This window comes from Parasteatoda tepidariorum, chromosome 2 (genome assembly GCF_043381705.1).
Source record: "Parasteatoda tepidariorum isolate YZ-2023 chromosome 2, CAS_Ptep_4.0, whole genome shotgun sequence".
Classification (NCBI taxonomy): domain Eukaryota; kingdom Metazoa; phylum Arthropoda; class Arachnida; order Araneae; family Theridiidae; genus Parasteatoda; species Parasteatoda tepidariorum.
The window spans coordinates 54,543,439-54,558,295 of record NC_092205.1 but is presented as its reverse complement, the minus strand read 5'-3'; the positions used below and the strand labels follow the sequence as shown (position 1 = coordinate 54,558,295).

Genomic DNA, 14,857 nt, shown 5'->3' with positions numbered 1-14,857 from the left:
GTTTGCAATTTTGTAAATATCGTTTGCTTCAGTGTTTTAAGAAAACTTGTTTTTTGAATAGTTTCTTTTAGATAGTCAAATCGTTAGTACTTAATCGAATTCACAAAGTTATTCTCAAATAAAATACTTTATTTGTCGGCCAAACGATTGGAGTATCATGGTAGGAGATGCTCGTTTAACTTCAAACGACATTGGGAACAGCTGTTTTTCTAAAGAATTCCTATTGATTTTTTGGCCCGTCATCCGAAATTATGATTAAATTTGAGTTCTAAATCGTAATCGTTTTCAATAACAAAGAGCACCGTCGTATCGGCAAACTTTAGTCATAAATGTGTCCTGCGTGAAACAATAAAACGTAGGAATTTATTAACTTTAGTGAACTTTTCTTTCCTCAGAAGTAAAGACTTTCTAGAACTTTACGAGATTTTAAGTTTAAAAAGAAATTATGTGTCGTTTATTAGTTTCATTCTCGTGCAGAGAGGTAAGGAACGTTTAAAATCTATTACTCTTATTTTTATTTATTATTTTTATTATAAAATGATGCTTTTTAGCCTATAACTATTAGACTGAAGAAAAATATTATATGAAGAATAAGCTATGATTTCCAAACAAGTTTAATGAAAATTAATGTAATTAAAATTTATAAGTCAAGAGTTATTAAGCATTTAAGAAAAAAAAACATTTATTCGCTGTTTTAAAACATTTTTGAAAATTATTTAGCAAAAATTAAAATTAATGCTCATTGGGGTTGGAAACTAATATTTAACCTAGGAAAAAACAAAAATGCTGTCGAAATTTGATCAATTACGGTAGAGAATAACAGATGAAAAAAACCCACCAAAATAGGTTTAATTGGAGGTTTAAACTTGAAGGTGTTTCGAATAATGATCTTTTTTTAACTCGTTGCTATTTTACTCCTGCCTCTGTGAACCGTAATTTGTCAGATCTGAAAAACATTATTGTTTTTTTTTCGGGGGGAGGGGCGGTTAAATACTTATTTGTAACCTCCAATTTGCATATTTTTCTGCTTAAATTTTTGATAAGGATTCTAAAGATACTTATTTAGGGTGATCTTTATATTACACTCTGTATATTGTCAGTTTTTTATATTATTTTCAAAGTTAGAAAAAGTTGTGAAACTAGAAGAAGTTGTAACAACTTAAAAAAGAATTGTGATACTTATTTCATAGCACTAAAAACTTTTAAACAGAATGCGGTTTATTGTAATTAATCAGCATTATATCTTCTAATTAATGTGGAATGTAAATGTATTTGTAGGGCATTTGCTTACAATTTCATGAACATGATTTTGTCAACTAGGTTTTTCTTGATGTAACCAGACAAATTAATGCGTATTACTATAAAATTTCCTTGATAATACGCACTTCTATTTGAAGAAAGATACAATGTATTTTGTACAAAAGCTAATTAGATTTTCAACCATTATTTGTCCGTTGCATTCTTGGGATTCAAAGGAAGTGCCCTATCTTTCTACCCAAGAAACGAAAATTACTATAACTCGATATTAGTCGGCAGCTTCTACTTTACCGACTGGTGTTAAGTAAGAAAAAAATATATTTTATTTCTTGCTATTAGTAAGTAATAACACCTACCACCCTTTCGTGTCCTGGTTTTCACAAATGAGCTTTGCTATTCGTAAATGCGTAACCACCTTCCATTTGTGGAAATGGATCCGAGACTTTTTTCCTGTTTGATACTGATGGTTGGTTATCGCTATGGAGATCCATGAATGCTTTATACGATCGTAGGGGGTCCGGTTCAACAAGCACTGGTCACTATGGACGTTATGCTTGTGTTCTTGATCACCAGTGTAGTTCCGCCTTTCGCATTTCCTCTGCTTATTAGCTTAATTGAACGTCCGATTTTGAAAGCAAGAAAAAAACGACAGACGATTAATGTTGGCTTAATAGAAACTAAACCCTATGTGTGTGTTTTATCAACAAAATGGCCCACGATGCTTTTACCTTTCACCATTACTTAAAAAAGAAAAGTTTGGGAAATTACTTTTTCTAGGAAGTAGGTTGTCAACACAATTTATTATAGTTAGATACATAAGTAACAGTACAGAAGAAAGCTATCAGTATCAAACACTTAGAAAAGATTTGGTTGTCGGTTTTTTCTTATTTTGAAAATGGTTCGTTGTTTTTTTGGTTCATTTATTTTGGCACGTATGAAAATTAAATTTAATTACGCTAAAATTACGAAAATTAAAATGCAGAAAACTTATGATTAACATTATACATTATAAATAGTTATTTAAAATTATTTAATTAAATTTAAAATTTACAACATAAAATAACAGTTTTTTAAAAATAAAAATAAGGAATGAAGAAAAAGAGAGGATGTTAATTTGTCTGAAAACCAGTTTTTACGGAATAATAATAAAAAGTACAATTAAGACACTGAAAAAAACATTTCTTTTAAAATTTAAAAAATATCATTTGTGTTCATCTCTGATTCTATCTGTTTATACCGTACCCTCATTCTTAAAAACTTTAATTGAAACTTAAAACTAATCAAATGCGAAAATTCCTTCAAACTGTAATAAATCAAATTCAAGTTCTTGTAACAAATAAAAGAATTTTTGAATTAATTTATTTTCAAAAGTTTCTATTTTAAATTTTTTAGTAAAAATACCTTGTTTTAGTGATAGTATTCAGTTAATTAGAAGAAATAAAAATACTAGTGTTACAACGTCCGTTTAGTTTAGTTAATATATTTTCAAGACTGTTCAGATAGCCGTAATAAAATACTAGAATTTCAATAAAAAGCAAATAAGGTCATTGAAGCTTCAGATTAAAAGCAGATAACGTTTATTTCATGGAAAGTATTGTTGCGTGTAAATCTAATTTTTAAGTATTAGTTAGTACTTGTTTAAAAATTACTTCTGTTTATATTTCATATTAGAAAAAGTTTTCTCAATAAGATATGCTGTCCATAAAAATGATAATATAAATAAATTTAAAAAATAAATTTGAAGAATACTGTGTTTTCAATTAATAACACATGTTTTTTAATACTTTTTTTAAGTGCTTTTTAAAAATATTCACACTAGACTTAAGCGTAGCAATATATATATATATATTATCAATGATCCTAACAACAATACTTCATTTTCGTATAATGCAATTTTGACCAAATAGATGCAGGTTTTAGAAAGAGTCTATCCTGATTCAATTAGATCAACAATTTTAGTTCCTATCTACTTGCTAAAATAGTAACAAAACTCGACGGTTGGCAAAAAATAGAAAATACTATAGTTGTTGAGAAATGAAGTAATCAAGCATTTTTTCTCTCCAAACAACTGCACCGTAATTTGATCTAATAATTGCCATGCAATATTTATGAGTTTTCCTGTTTCTTGTAATTTTCTATCATGAATTATTGATTTTACGCCAATGTCTGACCTCAAAACATCTTTATAAAATTCTTATCCTGTTTCAGGGCGAATCTCTAAGATTGTTTATGTCATAATTATATTGTTCTTTCATATTATTGATAGTGGTTAATTTATCGTTTATATATATAAAGTAAGTAAGAATTTCTGATCTTAAATGAAGAAAACACATGTCATTTCCACAGACGAGGCATAAGTTGGCTTCTTTTAAATTTTAATCAGCATCTTTTGATAAATTTTTAAGGACTAGATTTCCTTTAGCAGAGTCTTAGACACAGTTTTGCTAGCAGTGACATCATGAAAAAAGCCACGTATTTTCGATGGCTATCGCTATTTAATCAAAGATTCTGAAAGTGAATTGGTTGCAAAAATATCCTTCATAAACTGTAAAATTTGAAAATTTAATATGTTTCAAAACACGACGCGTGCAGACGATAGGGAATTTTTGGGATATGACATGCATGTAATATTCAGATAATATATAATATCCCAAAATATATAATATATACATATAAATAGGGAGAGAGAGAACTGCAGATGGACGTATTTACGTTATTAGATATATGATCAGTAATTGTATATTATATGTTACTTGTTATGCAATAAATGTAGAGCTTTCCATTTCTGTATTAAAAAATCGTAAAACATTCTACCGCTTTTTTATGATGTTCAGTTTTACATTTCATTCTCTTTGGCTGCGCGAAAACTTAAAGAATTAAAACATTGAAAATTGTAAGACTTAAAAATTGTGTATTAGATATTATCACATATTTCTCTTAGCATTTATATTAAAGTTTCAAAAAATTTCAAATCTTAACTCAAGAGAAAATCCGTTTCTTATTTAAACTGTTATAATGATATAAGTTTATGGCCATGAATTGTTTACGAGTAAATTTCTCATTTATTCCTTCTTATTGTGTCACACATTCTGTACTTTAAAGTTGAATTTGTTTTCGAATACAATTGAATATTTTCAAATACAGGTAATTGTCCATTTCGTTTCTATGAACTAAAGTTGAATAATGAGCATGCTAACACAAGGTCATTAAACTATAATAATTATATATTTTATTAACAAATTATCTCTTTTTTGAAGAAAGGGGAGAGAATATCGATATTTAAGTAGCTACAATGATGAATGAGAAGCAATCACGGGAGTGCAGTGATCAGAGAGTGAAGCGTTCTATTTAGATACAAATGTTCTACGTTTTTAGTCGAATCAAATTAATTCTGACAGCATTTAAAAATCGACTCTTAATTTTAGCAAGATTTACAAGCAGTTTTAAATTGAAGTGATGGGAATATTGTCTGGTACATTTTTTTATTAAAAAAAAGAAGAAAAAAATCTAAGAGGCGGCGTCGCCACTGTGTTGAGTGTCCTGCTTAACGTTGTATTTCGTTTGCAGAGCTGATATTACAAAGGACAGATAATGTATAGAGAATACAATGTAGTAAAAAAGTTAGAATCATTGTAAAAAGAAGCACGTGGGCTGTTTTATAGCTCGCTCTAAGAAAACTGAGTTCAAATTAGATGTGCTGAAATGACCATTTTTATTTGTAACCTTGACGTAAGGTTTTTTCGAAATTTTAATATATTCAAAATTTTTGCAACTTTAATTGCTATTTTTGAGGTTTTTTTTCCTTTTTCAATGTTTTAAATAATGATAATTTATTCATTTTTTGGAGAAATCTTCTCGAAAACTTAACTACGCTTTCATTTGATTTGATGTGAAAAACAACATAAAAAGCAGCCAAGAACAGAGAGCAATTAGGTTTTGTTCGATACGAATCTTAACATAGAAACTGAAAATATTATACTATATATAAACTTTATTTAAAAGAGACAAAAACTGTATCCCTGTTAAACTATTATAATGATCGCTAACGAGTGAAATTGCTTCACATTTATTTTTCTTATTTTATCGAACAATCTGTGTTTTTTTTCCAACTCAGCCATAATCATACGTTTCGTTACAATTATTATCTTAACAAATTATTGACAAAAAATCCATAAAATTATGATAATTATATAGTTTTTTTTTAACAAAATCGTATTTGTGTTTTTTTGCAAAATATCAACTGTTTTTTTTTTTTTTTTTTTTTTTTTTTTTTTTTTTTTTTTTTTTTTTTTTTNTTTTTTTTTTTTTTTTTTTTAAAAAAAAGAACAAACTACGATGAAGGAAAAGCAATCAAGAGGTGGCTGCTCACAGCTTTATTATTAAAACTAAGCTTGAATGAAATGATGAAGAGCAACGTAAAGAAATAAAATCATTATTATCCGGAGGTTTATTGCTAAAATTCTTTACCAAAGATATATTGGCAGTTATTTGTTTTGAGTTGTTAAAAATTAATTATTATTTTTTTGTTTGTAAATATTAAGACATTTTAAAGTCACTATATAAAAAATATAGTCAAATTATGTTTTAATATTTGAACTGTTTTCGATTTTTGATTCATTGTTTTATGTTTTATTCTCTTCAAATTTAAGATTTTTAAGTTACAATATAGCAGAGTTTCAAATATTATTTGTGTTTTAAAAATAATTGTATGTCTTATTAAAAATAGAATAAGCTGTTCCTTTTAAGGAAAGGTGAAAATTTAGTTTTGTTATGTTTTCACTGACCCCTGAAATTAGTTTCTGAATTATTACAATTGATGATTTAGTTTTTAAAACATTTTACGACGTTCCAAAAAGCTAATTTTACTCAACTTTTTTGAACTTTTATTTCTCAAACCGAAGTTTATATAATGTCAAAAATAAGAAGAATTTGTTGTAATTTTTTGTTTAAAAATGCATCACTTTTTATCAGCCTAAACCGTTTAAAAAGTCAATGAATTTTTAAAAAAAATTTTATCTGAAAATTTTTAAATATTTTTAAAAATCCAAATTTTTTATTTTTTTTTTAAATTTCTGAAAATATTCCGTATACACCGAATTGCATACGGTGGAAATATATCGAGGTATACTTGGATTTGCATAATTTATCATGAGTATGCGAAAGTAATAATTACACAGTTTTAAAAATGATTTTTAATAGCTATTTCGAGCCATTAATTAATAATTAATTATATTGGATTACTTAATTTCATTATATAGAGCTATGGTGGCTCAAGAAATAGAGCACTCACCTCCCAATGAGTTGACCCGGACTCGAATCCCGGCGATACGAATACTGCACCCGGTTTGAACAGACCACAGTGCTAACAAAAAATATCCTCATTGGTAGACGGATCATGTGTTAAGAGTCCCCTTGGCGTCTGGCTAACCGTAGGATGTTTTCGTGGTTTTCCTTCCCATGTAACGCAAACGTGAGTTTGTTTCATCAATAGGTCCTCCACGAAGGCAAAATTCTCCAATTACTTGATCCAGGAGTTCAATTGTCTTCTGGATTGAGTTTAAAATTACGAGGCTACTGAGTTGAACATTGGTAGTCGTGAACTCAAAAAATTGGGTCGACTTTTCACTGACTGTGATAAAATGAAATTTAATTGTATAATTTTTTCTTTATTTGTTGATTTAAAGCCTTATATCATGAAATTTTATTTTAGAGTTAATAATTGCAATGCTTATATAAAGTAATTTTTTAGCTAAAAAGAATTTAAAAAAAAAAGTGGATAGAAAAAACGTCATCATTTTACCGACATCATTTTTACCAACATTTACCATCACAGCAGTGACCGGCCACGTACCTTCCCTGAAACCTCGTCGGTTCTTTTTTTTGGGGGGGGGGGAGGTTAGACTGATGCCCGTGAAAAACTAAGCATCTCGCATGCTCTCATAAAATTGCCCTGCTTATTTTATGAGAATCAAAGAATATTTAAATAAACAAAATCTTTTATTTTCATGATATAAATGTATCGACTGATTGCCTATTAATAAGATATTGGCCGATTAATGGGCAATCGGTCGGTCAAGATTTAATTTTAAAATCCATGTAAAAAATTAAAAAAAATCTACGTTAGATGAAAAGAAAAGGTATCAGATACGACGCGTGTCCTAACAGACACTGTAGGAACTTGGGCGCTAAAAGTAAAATACGTTCATATTAATCTGACCTTATGAAGCCTGATTTTCTGCTGGAAAAAATAGCTTAAATAGCTAATTTTTAACTTAATTACAGATAATAAAGTCCAAAATTTGGACGAAATCTATCGAATAATTTTTGAGTAATTAAAACTTGAAAAAAGTCGTATTTCTGTTTTTTAATTCTTAAGAACTCGTCGGTTAATTTTATGAAAATTGCGGATTTTGTCATATAAATTTATGTATTAATATTAAAATATCTAGCATTTCAAAAATTATAAATGGTAATAATAAAATAATACTAAAAAATAATAATAAAAAGAAATAATAAGTAATAATGATAAGAAAATAATAATAATAAGGAGAAAATAATAAGAAATAAAGAATTATAAAGCGCTTTGTCTTACTAGGTAATGTATTTAGATTAACGAGTTTGAAACATGTTTGCAATTTTTATTATTTGATTTAATTAGATTGGTTATTATTGGTTAAATATTTTTTAATAAGAAATTCATATAGAGAAATCTATTTGCTCTAAGAATGAATTCCTATTTTAATGCTGGTCTGTTTGGTTGTTATCAATTGTGTATGCGTTTTTGATAGATTTGGTCCAGATAGCCGAAATTTACTCACACATTCTTCCTCAATTACTTTTCTAACTGCAACAGACGAAATTGATTTCGGGCGTTAAACTCATAAGAAGTCCAGATTCACTTCGAAACCATATTTTATATTCATTTTACAAGAATAATCTTTCAAATTGCTTGAAATAAAATAATAGAATTTAGAAGTATTCACGTAAAGAAATAGATCTAAAGGAAACATAGAGTAAAGAGTATAGGTAGAGTTGACATGAGAAAGTAACAGTGAAGCCATCACTGTAACCGGTCGGCCATATTGGTTTATGCAAAACATTCGAATGCTGCTGTCTTCAGCACATTGAACTTGCTGATATCAATGTTATTTTTATCGTTTTTTTTTTATTTCTCTTTAACGATTTTCTTTATTTTACCTTTTAAACATTGAATTATTTATATTTTGCTTGTAAAAATGGCAAGCTGTGTTGCATACTGTTGTACGAATCGATGGACAAAGAAAATGCCTGGAATTACATTTCAGAGGTAAGTGTAAATTCATTTCTCTTAATCATATTCTAATTTAGTATTTTTAAATTCTGTTTTTACAATAATGTCAGAAGACTAAAGATTTTTTTTCTTCTTAACTATTAGCTATTCATTTCAAACCCAACCTTGATTCTTATCAATTTTTATTGGAATGAATCAAAATAGAATTTCTAAGTGGCTTATAGAATATCAAAACTGTAAAACTAATTATAGATGAAATGTGGTTTCGTTTACTTTTATACTGCTTAATTGACAATTAATATGGCATAATTATAGTATCATTAAGCAGAATGTGTTATTCGAATTAGTGGGAATGGTTAAAAGTATTTATTTTATTTGCTACAATATTTTTTGCTTTTATGAAATTTAATCTATCATGAAGAGTTTCAAAAATCATTTTGTGTGTTTTTCTGTTATTTACTGTTATTGATCATTATTTCGTAATCTAAACATTAAAAATCAGCACTGTTGCTTTTTCAATTGTAATTCGTAATGTCTAGTTTGTCAACAATTTGATTTTTATTCAACTGCTATTTTATTTATGATCACTCTTGCCCTGATGAACGACATGAAATTTTTTGAGAGCTTTTAACACACAAACATAATTTAAAAAATCAGCCCAAATTGTTACTTTTTTTCACTTTTAAAACCGTGGTGGAAACCTTTCCATAAATTTTATAATAGAAAATCCAGTGAACTATAGAAACTGGCAAAAATCCGCCATACTCTCATTTTGCGAACTACTTCAGTTCGTACATTTTATTGATAATTAATATGCATTTAGGTTAATGAAATAAATTAAAAGTTTCAGTTGTGGGTAATCTATATTGGAGTTGTGGGTTTTAGTGGAGCATAATAGACTGAAAACAGACTATTTGTGCTACTGCATTTATATATTTGAAATTATCGACTGGATTAACTGTAGTTATCAAAATTTTGATAAAGTTGTTTCTTATTGCTAATTATAAATCTTTTGAGTCGGTTCTTTAAAAGACTTAAATAATTAACGAGTTTTTATGTTCATGCTTTTAAGTTGGAATTTTATTTGCAGTTTTCCTAAAGATGAAAAACGTAAACAGTTATGGATCAAAGCTGTGAGACGAGTTAATTGGAAACCTTCTTCGTGTAGTAAATTGTGTAATGAGCATTTCTCAGAAGATATGATTGATAGAACAATAAATCTGCTTGATGGTCTTACAGATTCATTGATTAAAAAAAATTTAGTGAACAAAAACTCTTATTGTTAAATAATTTAAATATTAATTTACTCTAATAATTATTAAGCTATTTATCATTTTCAATATTATTGCAAAAACCATTTACAAGATCGTGACAAATTAAAGTATTAATTCAAATTTTTTAACTAATGCATGAAATGTTTTTTACAACTCTTATTAAAATTCAATTCTTTTCAAATAATGACAATGCTTCAATAGAGGGATATAATTTATGAAGGGAAAGTTTTTCTTCTAAAATTAATAAATGAATGAAAAAATTGTTAACAATAAAGTTACGTTTTTTAAAATTTTTGTTTTTTGTGTACTTTAAAATGTGTGTATAAATAAGTGTATATTTTTAAATTCTTATCACTTGTAATACATTTAATGCAATATTTTACTGTCGAATAACCAACATATATTATTAATATTTGTGTGTGAAGAATTATTATTCTTGACTAATAAACTCTGATAGTACTTACTCTAAAAAAATATGGAAATTGATTGTATAAAATGTAAAAATAAATAAAATGATTTATTTTTCTTTTATGTCTGTGTATTTTTTAAGAATAAAATAAGAAATTCATTTTCATGAACTGAGAAAAAAGAATTTAAAGTTCAGTGCTATTCGATTGAATGAAAGAAATATATAAAATAAATATAATAATATATAAAGCTTTTAATTCAAATTTTTTAATAAATATCAAATGTTTTTTTACAACTTTTATTAAAGTATTAAAATTCTATTATTTTCTATGATGATTCAATCAACAAGAAATGACTGCTTTAATTGAGGGATATAATTTATGAAAGGAAAAGTTTGTCTTCTAAAATTAATAAATGCATGAAAAAATAACTAACAAAAAACTTAAGATTTTTTTAATTTCTCTTTTTTAAGCATTAAATAAAAAAATAATAGTTTAAAATAAAAAGCCTTTTAATTTAAACTATTTTTTTTTCATTTATGTGTCAAAAATATAAATCTACATACATAAAATATTAGATTATTTGGCATAAAAATGATTAAATTTAATCTTTAGTTATGTTATTTTTATAAATATTAAATTGTAATAAATGAGACGCTTTTTTTTTTCGTGTAACTAAACGCAATAAAAAAATTAAGCTTTGTTTGACACTTAAAAACTACCATTTATTAGCCATGCAACCATAGGTTACAATGAAGGCTTTGCATAATCCAAGATGGCCGACAGTTACTTCAGTTTCTACTCATAGGAGGGTGGGAAATGCCATCTCTACTTATACTCTTAACTCTATGAAAGGAAACAATATCGTACGTCAGGAAATTTCAGGACCAGGAAATATTTTATGAACTCATTATAAAAAATAGTAATCATTAAACAGTAATTAATGGTGGAATTAATGCTTCTGCACTGTTAGAATTTTCATTCTGAAATTACTGTAAAGTAACCGGCATTCGATTAACCATAAAGTTTATGGTTAGGAACATTTCTTTATCTTTACGGTTTTCAACAGATACGGTAAAAATTTTTTTATAACCATTTGCAACTAGTTTTGTTTTTAAACCCTAAAAATAAAACTTAAGCGGGCATTGAACCTCTGTGGGTTCTGCACCATTATGCGGGAATGATAGAATCATTCTGGCAATATATTCAAGACTATTACTGGAATATTCAAGACAATAGAAACTCCTCATATATTGATGGAATGGAAGAAATAGTGTGGTATCAATGCTGGGACTCGAAACCTGTACATACAGATGGTCATGAGATTGGTAAATTAGCCCTCTCAGCTACAGTATGTACGCAGCTACATGGAACAAAATGGCCTCATAAGCTGGGCCTAGATGGAACAGATAGAATTTTGGTTGTTGAATCCGAATAGGTAAAAACAATCAATAAATGTTTTTCTCATACTTAACAGTTTGAAAATCTTTTTTATTATTATTTAACTGTTAACTAAGGAAAAAAAACAATTAAATGAATTACTTTTTAGCCATTTTAACCTCGAAACTTCTAACAATGTGTTTTTATAAACCATTATTCTTGTAAGTAATTATTTGAATTTTAATGGTTTCGAAAAACTGCACTTCATTAGTATAAAAATTAATTATTTTTCTTAGCTTATAAACTGTCTTGAAAATGTAGCTTTTCCGCTTGTACAGCATTTATTTAGAGGTAATTGAGTCTTAATTATCATCTTGGATATAATCCAAACATAATGTCTAAATCTTTTTAATCAATGAAAGAACTTTTTGCTTGGCAAACTATGAAAGTAAGTTAAGAGAACTAATTATAATTATTGTAATAACTAACGTTAAAAGAAACAATTCAACAGCTCTCTTTATAAGTTAGTTTGTTTTTTATTCCCCTGCTTTTATAGTTTTAGGACTTCGAAATATATCAAGATGTCTCTTCCTGGTAAAATTACCGTATTCTATGGTAATGATATTTCTGGTAAAAAACAACAACTAAATTCTGGTAATAAAAACCGAAATAGATGTTATTTAAACCATTTATTTGGTAGTTTTTCTGTTCATAGGGTAACGATTTTCCGGATTACAGAATTATAGTTCTTATTACCACACAATTGGTAATAAATGCAAAACTTGAAAGTAAATTTAACCGAATAAATTTGTTTTTGTTCTATGCTCTAAAGTATCATGATATAAATACCAAAATTTACTACATTTACTAAATTTTATGGCATATTAAAAAATCATTTTTACTCAAAGGAAATAAACAACTCGAGCAGTATAAAAACTGTTATTTATTGACAAGTGATTATTGTCCAATAATCTAAAACGTAGAAGTAACATCAAAGGTTTTAAAAAACCAGCCATCCATTGCTGATCAGTTTTTGGAAAATAACAGATTTAAGAGTTAATTCACAATTTCATATTCATGAAGTTTACAATAAACGAAAATAATACTAAAATATATTCTAAATTTTTTTTTATTACTTGAATAAAATTCAGCTACTTAATTAAAATACAAAAACGTTTTGTGTTCTTTTGAACAATTTTTTAAAATTTTTTTTAGTATAATGAAAATTTTTTTAAAATAGTTTATAACTTTATTGGGTACTGGCAACAAAGCGGAATGTTTAAGTCAAGCTACGTCTTTCCACATAAGTTAAAATGTTAATTAACGTGAAGTTAATTAAATACAACGCCATATCGCGCATTGAATCTGTTAAAATGTAATAATTTCTCCTACACGTCTTTTACTTAACTTAGATTTATTATTTTATTATGCATTTTACTGTAACCGTAATATAGTTTTGTTTGGTGTACCTGGCAACTTCGATGAATAATTAGTTTGTTTATGTTCTACATTGCTTCATGTTTGTATTTGTGTTAAATAAGAAATATTTAGTGAAAAAAATGAAATCTTTGTGAAACAATATATAATGTTTCACTTAAGAGAACTGATTCTAGACGGGCTTGGCTTACTCAAAATGGAATGGAAAAAACAGTTGACAACGTAAATGCCACGTTTCATTAACCAATCAGGATCGAGTTTACCCACGCTGCGTCACTTTCAGGGATCCTATTGTTTAATTAATTTACCTAGAAGTTAAAGCAAAAATGTGAAATGAAATTTGCACAAATAATACTTAAAATTTATAGTTGCTGCCTCCTAATTTTAAGCATTTCACAAGATTACTTTAAATTCCATGCAATTATTATTTGAGATAGACATTTTTTGTCCTAAAGATCAAGTTTCCAAAATATATTTTGTTTAAAAAATATTAAACAATATTTTAATAAACAATTTTAGATTTAGTATGAAATGTTAGTTTCAATTACTAATTCATACTTTTTTTCTTTAAAAAAAATGCAGCTCAGATTGAATCAAAATAACATTGATTCTTCTTCAATTTTTCAACTCTTTTTGTTGCTTAAAAGATAGAGAGATAAAAAGAAAAAAAGCTTAATAGTTAAAGTAATTATGGTTAAATTTTACTGATTATTCATCCTTATCTTGTTGATGATTCTCATATTTAATGTTAGTTTTACTTTTGTCAATACCAAAATGCTAATAGCTGTTTCTAGCACAAATAATTTGAATAACGTTATATGGTGGCACGTAAATAAATCGAATATAAAATCAATAAATATCGTCTTAACTATATGTCTAAATACGAAATGATCAATAACTAATTTAAGTATGTGGATAATCAATCATTTATTCTGTAATGAGAAGAAAAAAAACAATAAAAACTATGCATAAATTTCTGAATGATAGATAGAAATGGCTTGCAAATAGGTAACTACAGGCGTTGGACAAAATAATGAAAACACTTCTGTAACATATTTTTTGAAATTTCTCAAAAAATATTTAGACAATTATTTTATAACTTTAGATATGTTTAGTTCTCGCGATTTCTCATACATAATATATATCTCATTTAAATCTTTCAAAGGTTTGAGGGCCCGGCAAAAATTACGATCGAAAAATAGTCTTTTTGAACACCCTATGCCAAAAAGTATAGCCATAAGCGTGCAACTTGCATAAATTACTTTGGTTATCTATATACATAATAATAAACGCGGTTGTGTGTGTGTCTGTAATCACAATATATCGCCCCAGAAGCCTCGCCCAGGCACGAAACTCGGCACATAATTGTGTTTTGACATAATGAAGAAGGATTTTTTTTCTTTTTCAAAAATTTGGATTAGTTTTTTAGCTATCAGTCATTTTGTAAGAAAATCTATGCTTTTTCGTCTTCAAAGAGCCATATTCAAAAAACTATTAAAAAATGCATATAATTTTCTCCACTCTTATAAACGTATGCTAATGCGAACCTTCAATTGAAATATTAATTTTCGACAACTTAAACCAATAATATACGAAGGAATTAATAATTTAATTGTAAGGTTCGCATTAGTTTACATTTATCAAAGTGGAGAAAAGTTTAACTTTGGTATTAAGAATGTGGCAACATATTCGATACGTAAATAGAAGGCTTCGCTTTGATATATTTGTCGCTGTTCATAATTGTTATAATAAGTTTTTCTTCTTCTTTCCACGCTCTAACAGACATCAAATTGTTAAGATATAAAACTTAAAAGCATTTAAAACCCATATAG

General features: G+C 27.1%; 1 protein-coding gene and 1 long non-coding RNA gene across 2 annotated transcripts in view; both read left to right on the top strand.

The window, feature by feature from the left end:
• Positions 1-14,857, top strand: part of LOC107454814 (uncharacterized) — a 61,964-nt gene that overhangs the window by 20,681 nt on the left and 26,426 nt on the right. The window lies entirely within an intron of this gene.
• On the top strand, positions 8,034-10,332 carry LOC107454817 (uncharacterized). Its single transcript, XR_011636157.1, has 2 exons — positions 8,034-8,563; positions 9,618-10,332. It is a non-coding gene; the product is annotated as an uncharacterized lncRNA (long non-coding RNA).